We start from the raw sequence: 7,394 nt of genomic DNA, 5'->3' as shown, positions 1-7,394 counted from the left end.
AGAGGGGTGTTAGAGTGGAGACCCAAAGCCCATCTGTAGATAACTGGACATCTCTCCACAGAAGGGTTATAAGGAGAGAACGATTCAACCAGGGTGCAGTATAGCACCTATGAAACACACATCATTCCTCTCGTTCCTGAATGCCTCCCTCCCCCCCCACTACCATGACCCAGTTCTACCTTACAAATCTAGCTAGACCAGAGAACACACATTGGTACAAATAGCTCTCGACACAGGGAATTCAGGACAGATAACCCCCTCAGGAACAGTAATGGGAACAGCGATATCATGAGGGTAGGGGCATGGTCTGTTGGGAGGGGGAAGGGGGAACCCGGCACAAAACTGTATATATAGCATTCCCCCCACCGTACCACCGAAGGGGACGAATAACAGAAATATGGGTAAAGGGAGACAATGGACAGCTTAAGATACGAAATAAGAGTAACAATATATAATTGATCAAGGATACACGAGGGTGGGGGAGGAAGGGGGGGAAAAAGAGGAGCTTTATACCAAGGGCTCAAGTAGAAAATGTTTTGGAAATGATGATGGCAACATATGTACAAATATGCTTGATGCATATGGAGTGTTATAAGAGCTTTAAGAGTCCCCAATAAGGTGATTTTTTAAAAATATAGAAATGTAGAGACATGTAGGTAGGGATGGAGGGGAAAGCAGGAAAGCCCGGTAGCTCAAGAGGCAGATGAAGAAAGCATTTCACTTAGCACGCAGGAAGTAGCCAAGAAGAATCAATGGGGCTGCAGGAAGCTGGTAGGCTGAGTAAGGGGACTGAGCACTCATCTGTGGGCTTGGTAAACAGAAGATTGCTGGTAACTTTGAAGATAGAGGAGAGCCGACTGATGATCAGAAAATGAAGGCTAGCGTGTTCAGTTCTCATTTGAGAAGCTTTTTGGTATGACCTTAATGTTCGCTGCTATCAAGAGGAACAAGCATGCCCTTTCACTATCCCACGCCCTCCCCTGAGCTTCTTGCTGAGAGGCATGGGGTATTAACTGGAATAAACATGGATCTAACATAATATGCTCGTTCCTATAACACTGTGAGATAAGAGATGCAATTGTTTATATCACCATTTTAGAAAAACTATGAATCATAACTGATAAAATTACATGGTTATTCTTAATATTTAAAAAACTGTTCTCCGCGGGTTAACAGGATGGTGACCTTATGGAAAGAGATTGCTAGGTCTCATTTCCAAATCTTTTGAAATTATTTTAACATAAACTAATTCAATCTAGAAGTTGATGTTCATTCATTCAATTGGTCTTTAAAACTGGAGACAGACAAAAGTTGTTAGTTTGTTCACAAAGTATTCAAATTGGACAAGAGGTGACAAGCGGCAAGCACTCAAGTTTCCATGGATGAACTGTCTTAAGCACAATGAAATCATATTTTCCAGAAATTCTTAAGAAAAAAATAAAAAAAGGAAAATTTGACCAAAATGCATGCTAACGCTAAGCCCAAACCCAAACCCACCACCACTGGGTGGATTGCAATTCATAGCAAAACCTTATGGATCGGAGTAGAACTGCCCCCTGTGGTTTCCACGGCCATTGATCCTTCTCGAAGGAGCCTGCGTATCTTTCTCCTGAGGAGGGTCTGCTAGGCACAGACACTGATGGCCTGATGGTTAGCAGCTGAGTCTAACTGACTGCACCACTGATCTTACATGCCATTTAAACACAAAGCGAGTTTTCAGTATCTAAATTCCAACTCTCAAGAAAAATTCACTCATTTTCTTTGTAAATTCCTATTTTACACATGTAAATTCATATCAAAATGTACAATGTTCAAAAGTGTCCATTTTGAACCCTCCTCTAGTGCTTTAAGGTAAATATTTCCACATGCAATTTATACTGTTATTCTCAAGAAGTCCAATGATTCTGAGGTTGGGCTCTGATGTCGGAGAGCATGAGTTTGGGTCTAGTACCTACCATCTTATTATCCTAAGTTCTAAAACCAAGGGTAAGTTTCCTTATTTCCAAAACTTGGGCCATTATCTCCTAGGACTACTGTGAAGACTAAAGATAATCAATGTCAAAATTGCACAGCAGGGCACCTAGCGCAATGTATCCTTATAACATCCCCAGGCAGGGTGAAAGTCGCTCTCATCTTTGTCTATGAGAGAATGTTTCCATCTGTAGCACAGAGCAAAACACTATGTCTCTGAAGAGTGCCAAACCAAGCAACCAGGAACTGCTGACTGAGGATGGATGCATCCCTCCATCTCAGGGAGCCTGGTGGCGGTGTTGAGTTGGGCTGCTAGCAGCCAGGCCAACCATCCACATCCATCAGCTGCTGGAAGAAAGATGAGGCTTTTTGCTGTCAAGATTTACAGCTTCAGAAAACCCACAGGGGCGGTTTGACTTTGTCTTACAGGGGAACTATGAAATAGAATTGAGTCAATGACAGTGAATTTTTTGTTTATTTCAGCGTTTTGACTTCACTTACAATAACTCTGTTAATCTCTAACACCTAGGTCAACCCAACATTTTTTCCCCTCTGATTTTGCTCCTGTGACACAAGGGGTGGGGTGGGGCGGTGGAAGGTGTCCACAACAAATTTATGCTTTCCCTTCATCAGTCAGTCTTGCTGATCCTTTTAAGCAGCCTTGGCTAACTCTCTAATCTATCCTGTGGTTGACAGCCTTCCAAATGCCCTTCGATGATGCCTGCATCCAAGCGTTCAGACCCAGCACAGCTGCCTCCCACAAAGAAAAGGGGCTGGTTTATGTAACCCATGGGATACTGCAGAAATGATGGGGTGTGATTTCCATGGTTAGATCAGACAGACATATGACCAGTCCTGATCTCTCTTGATCTGGGGCGGGTAGCTACTATGACTCATGAACACTCAAGCTGCCCATGGAAAGGCCCCCAAAAAGAGAAACAGCCTTCCTAGCCTTGGTTGCCAGGCCTGTGAGTGCGCACCCTGGAGGTAAATCCTCGGCCCTCACTTAGCTTCAAATGACGTCAGTCCCAGCTGAACCCTGAGTCAGAAACAATGGTTAATGCTGATCTGAATTCCTGACCCACTGAGACTATGAGATAATACATGCTTACCTTTAAGACTTTAAATCCAGGATAGTTTGTTAGGTAGCAACAGGTAATTAATTTTACATCTTTTTCAAAAAGTTCACCTTCTCAAAATATGTCCAAATCACTCTCAGATGATGAAAGTGACTGCTCACTGTGTCCTGTCGGGCACTCACGCATTCAAACATGGTCAGTAGAGAGGCCCTGAATTGTGCAGGAGATGAACTCATAAAAGCCACACAAAACTTATAATCACAGGAAACCCAACACCAAACTCACTGCCATCGAGTCAATGCCGACTCGCAGCGACCACATAGGACAAGATAAAACTGCCCCTGAGGTTTCAGAAATTGTAGCTCGTTTGGAAGTAGAAATCAGATGGTTCCGAACTGCTGACCTTCCAGATTGCAGCCCAACTAGCAATCATTAGTTCCAGAATAAATAAGCATTTAGAATTAGTAGCAACTATGCAATTCAGAATAATAAGGGAATCTAATTTGGAAGCGTCAAAAGGGGCAAACAATATTTCCTCCAGAAAGTGCTATTTACGAACAAAAGTAGACGTGTTTTACCGGCAAAGCTAAGTTTGGAAGCCTTTAGCATGGAAAAGAGACCATGCTACCAAAGGAACCAAAAGGAGGCCATTTTAGTGACTGTAGGTTGTCAAAGGGTCTTAGAAAGGTTGCAATGAACCCAACTATACTGACCCAGAGAGACCCTATGGGTTTCTGAAGCCGTAAATTTTTATAAAAATTGACATCCTTCTTTTTCTCCTGAGGACCTGCTGGTGGGTTTGAACCACTGACTTTGCAGTTAGCAGTTCAATGCTTACCTGATAGGGTCACCAACACTTTTTAGCCATGTTACAATAATGACATGTAATTCTTTCAATGAGCCCACAAAGTAGAACCCTTATTTGACAGGAGGGCAATAAAACTCAAAGGTTCAGTAACTGACCCAAAGGAATATACTACTAAGCGGTCCCACAAAACCCACACTCTGTATCTTACCACACACATTGTCTCCTTTTCCCTTCTCTCTGCTGCTCTGAAAAGGAGAGGTCATGGTTCAAGTTAATCTTCTAACTCAAAATCTCTCTAATTTTCCTTTGCTCTTTTCCACTTCCAAGTGACTTAAGAGTAGATTCCACATTCTTAAGCCCGTCAAAACCCTCTCCCTTCATCTAAGCATGCCACTTCACTTACTTCAGCTCTCCTCTAAGGGACTGTCAGCATCAACTATTCCTTCCCACATTTGATCCCTCCAGCCTCGCGGGCTCTGCACTGCAGCCCTCCTGGACTCAGAATGCTTTCCAGTGCCTTCCTTCTCCAGCACACCAGCCAACGCCCCTTTTCTACACCACAGAGTTTAAGAGCAGTTTCTCAACTTTACTTCCTCCTCTTCATTAATTCAATCCACGGCAGTTTTGCTTCCTTCTCTCGAAAAATGCTACAGCTGCCCTTTCCAAGCTCAATAACATCTCAAATCCAAGAGCCAATGAAAATTTAGCTGCACTTGCTATTGATCATTTCCACCTTGAACTTCGATTAGATCTTAAATGACAGGTGCTTCTCCCACTCTGCTTACACTATCTCAGTAAGCTTTGGTGGATCACCCCTAAATTCTCAAGTCATTGCAACCCACAAGAAAATGGGTGGCAAAAGATTATTAAGTAAATATTACAATTCTTTATGTAGGGCAGAGTTAACTGGCAGCCTATGGAAAATGCCATAGCAATCAATAAAAGCAGAATTCAGTTCCATCTTTAAACAGAAACTTTTTTTTTCTCACTGAAAAGAAATTTAACCTTGGTGCTATGGTTGGACTACTAACTGCAAGATTGCTATTTTAAACTCACCAGCTGCTCTGTGGGAGAAGGAGGAGGCTGGCTGCTACCCTAAAGATTTACATCTTAGAACCCTTTTTAGGGTTGCTAAGTTGGAATCGATTCAGTTTTTGTGATTTTCCTCCCACTTCAACCCCCACTCAAACCCATCCAACGCACAGACATTAGTATTAAAGCAAAAGAAACAGCAGTAAATCCCACCCAGGTAGAAAACCTGATCCTGATCCAAGGTGGTTCTTAAAATTCTTTGGGGTGATACTTTCCCAAATCACATGAGAGACAAAAACTCTTTCACCTTCCCTAAAAATGTACATAGTCCATGGAATTGAGTTGTTGTACTGAGTAATTCTAATTCATTATTTTTGAATAAATTCGATTCTTTAATTCTTCGTTCAGAATGTATTTGGATACCATCCCCACCTTCCAGGCTTAAGACAAGACTAGGAAGAAAGGCCTGAAGATCTATTTCTGACAACCAGTCCATGAAAACTCTGATCTCTGGATCCAAATGGTCCGTATCAGTAGTCAATCACTGCAACAATACAGGTCTACGGGGCACTTCATTCCAGTGCACATGGGGTTCCTATGAGATGTGGGGCTGCTCCAGGGTAGCTAACAACAACCCCCACCACCACCTCCCTGTCAAGGCTATTCAAGAATCATGTAATGCAATCATTTGCACAAAGAAAGGCATTTTTAAAACAGCAAACCAATGTCACCAAGGTCAAAAATGGATACAGTTACAACCCAAAGACATTTGTAAGCACTATCATCAGTCCAGGTCAAATTTAAAACCATTATACAAAAACACACAAAGCTTATACGCTATTTGTAATGGAGGGGCAGAAGTACCATGTTCATATTTTAATTACTGTAAAAGGCCAGGTGCGATTGAGTTAATTACAATGCCTACTGAAGTCCACGTGCGGGAGTAGAATTGTGTTCCACGGAACTCCCCATGGCTAATTTTATTCTGAAGTATATTGCCAGGCCTTTCTTCCAGAGTACCTCTGGGAAGGCAGCTGTGTGTAGCTTTGTGTCTCTGACCTTTCACCAATTGTACCAAGGACTTCAAGAGAGCTCTACTAGGTCAATGGAACCATTTAGAACCTAAATAAGAAACTAGAGTTATAACCTTGAAATAATGTATATGTAATAGTACAGAGGGCATAATTTTAACACTCAATCACAGCTGCTTTGATATCAACTCTTTTTTATTTCCATATCTCCAGTTGTCTCTTTTCATAGTGTTTAACAACATGAAAATAAATTTTGAAAAGGTAAAACCATGACTCATACACATAGAAACTGAGCACATGTTAAAGATTTTAACTCAAAAGGAGATCATGTTATGATAGGGTAAAGAAAATCCAAGAACAGACGCGTAATGGAATAAAGTGCAAAAGGAGGCAACACTGGGTTTCTGTAAGAGGAAAGTCAATTCAACCCCCACTGAAATTCTGTGGGAGAAAATGGAATCTGCATGTCTACTGACGAGAATTATTTAACGCGATGTGAAGGAGCTCTGGTGACGCTGTGGATTAAGCATTGGGCTCCGAATGGCAGCTGCCCATATTTCAAACCCACCAATGTTCAGCTGGAGAATGATGACGTTGCCTGCTTCCGTAAAAAAAAAAAAAAAAGTAGTCTTGGGAAACTATTCTACAGGGTCGCTATGAGTCACAATCCACTCGATGGCAGCGGTCTGGTTTATAAACATCAGAACTCATTGCTAAGCACTATTAGGCAGTCCTGCAAGGAAAAATAAGGAATTTCCACCTGCTGATAAGCACCTGAGCCTCCATCATCCCCTGAGAATGCACCCCGGGTCATTTCCCCTCTAGCGGCCCGGGAGTGGAAACAAAGGCAATGTCATCCCAGAGACCTGCAGCTCCCAGCCAACTCAGCAACCTGGGCTCAGCGCCTCTCCAGCCCTGACCAGAGCTGCTCTTGATTCGTGAAGCACCCAGTCGACAGTGGCAGCAACACGGGCACGACTTTGGAAAACCGGCCTCGCTACAACTGGCAGGGCTCCCGGCCGCCCCATTTCCCTGCACCCGAGGGCGGCCGCCGCCTCGACTCCCCCCACCCCCCACTGCCCCTTGTGCCCAGGTCCGCATTCCCTCTTCTGGTCGGCACGTCGTCCCCCACAGCACTTCGGATGAGAGAAACCCTACCAACAGCCAAGGGAGAAGGACCAGGTTTGTTCTCTCAGAGAAGAGCCCAAACTGGGGCTCCCGACCCGCATCCCGAGCCCGGGTCGCGCCCCGTGCGCTCCGGCCGCACCCCCGGCCCGCCGGCCCCGCCTCCCCTCCCAGCCCCGAGCCGCCTCTCACAGCACTCCGGCCTTCCCATCGGGCGGCAGGCGGACGGGCTCAAGCTCCGGGCGGGCGGCGGCCGAGCGGCATCCCGGACAACCCCCGCCGGAGCAGCGGCTGGCAGCGCAAGTCAAAGTCCACAGACACGGGAGTGACTGGCAGCAAAAGCGCAAG

The 7,394-nt window shown here is 44.5% G+C and overlaps 1 protein-coding gene across 3 annotated transcripts in view; it reads right to left on the bottom strand.

Moving 5' to 3' along the window:
- GDAP2 (ganglioside induced differentiation associated protein 2) overlaps nt 1-7,348 on the bottom strand; it is a 60,247-nt gene extending 52,899 nt beyond the window's left edge. The window contains exon 1 of one of the 3 annotated variants that reach the window (XM_045283703.1): nt 7,239-7,348. The gene's annotated coding sequence lies outside the window, so the exon portion shown is untranslated. Of the gene's footprint in view, nt 1-6,489; nt 6,505-7,238 lie in introns of those variants that run through there. The other 2 variants (XM_004714884.2, XM_045283702.1) reach the window with 2 other exon arrangements.
- Between the last annotated feature and the right edge of the window lie 46 nt (nt 7,349-7,394).

The sequence above is a fragment of the Echinops telfairi genome, unplaced genomic scaffold, assembly GCF_000313985.2.
Source record: "Echinops telfairi isolate 266 unplaced genomic scaffold, ASM31398v2 ScPeMD7_7466;HRSCAF=8504, whole genome shotgun sequence".
Taxonomy (NCBI): Eukaryota; Metazoa; Chordata; class Mammalia; order Afrosoricida; family Tenrecidae; genus Echinops; species Echinops telfairi.
The sequence above is the reverse complement of the archived record's forward strand: the minus strand, read 5'-3'. Positions and strand labels throughout refer to the sequence as shown.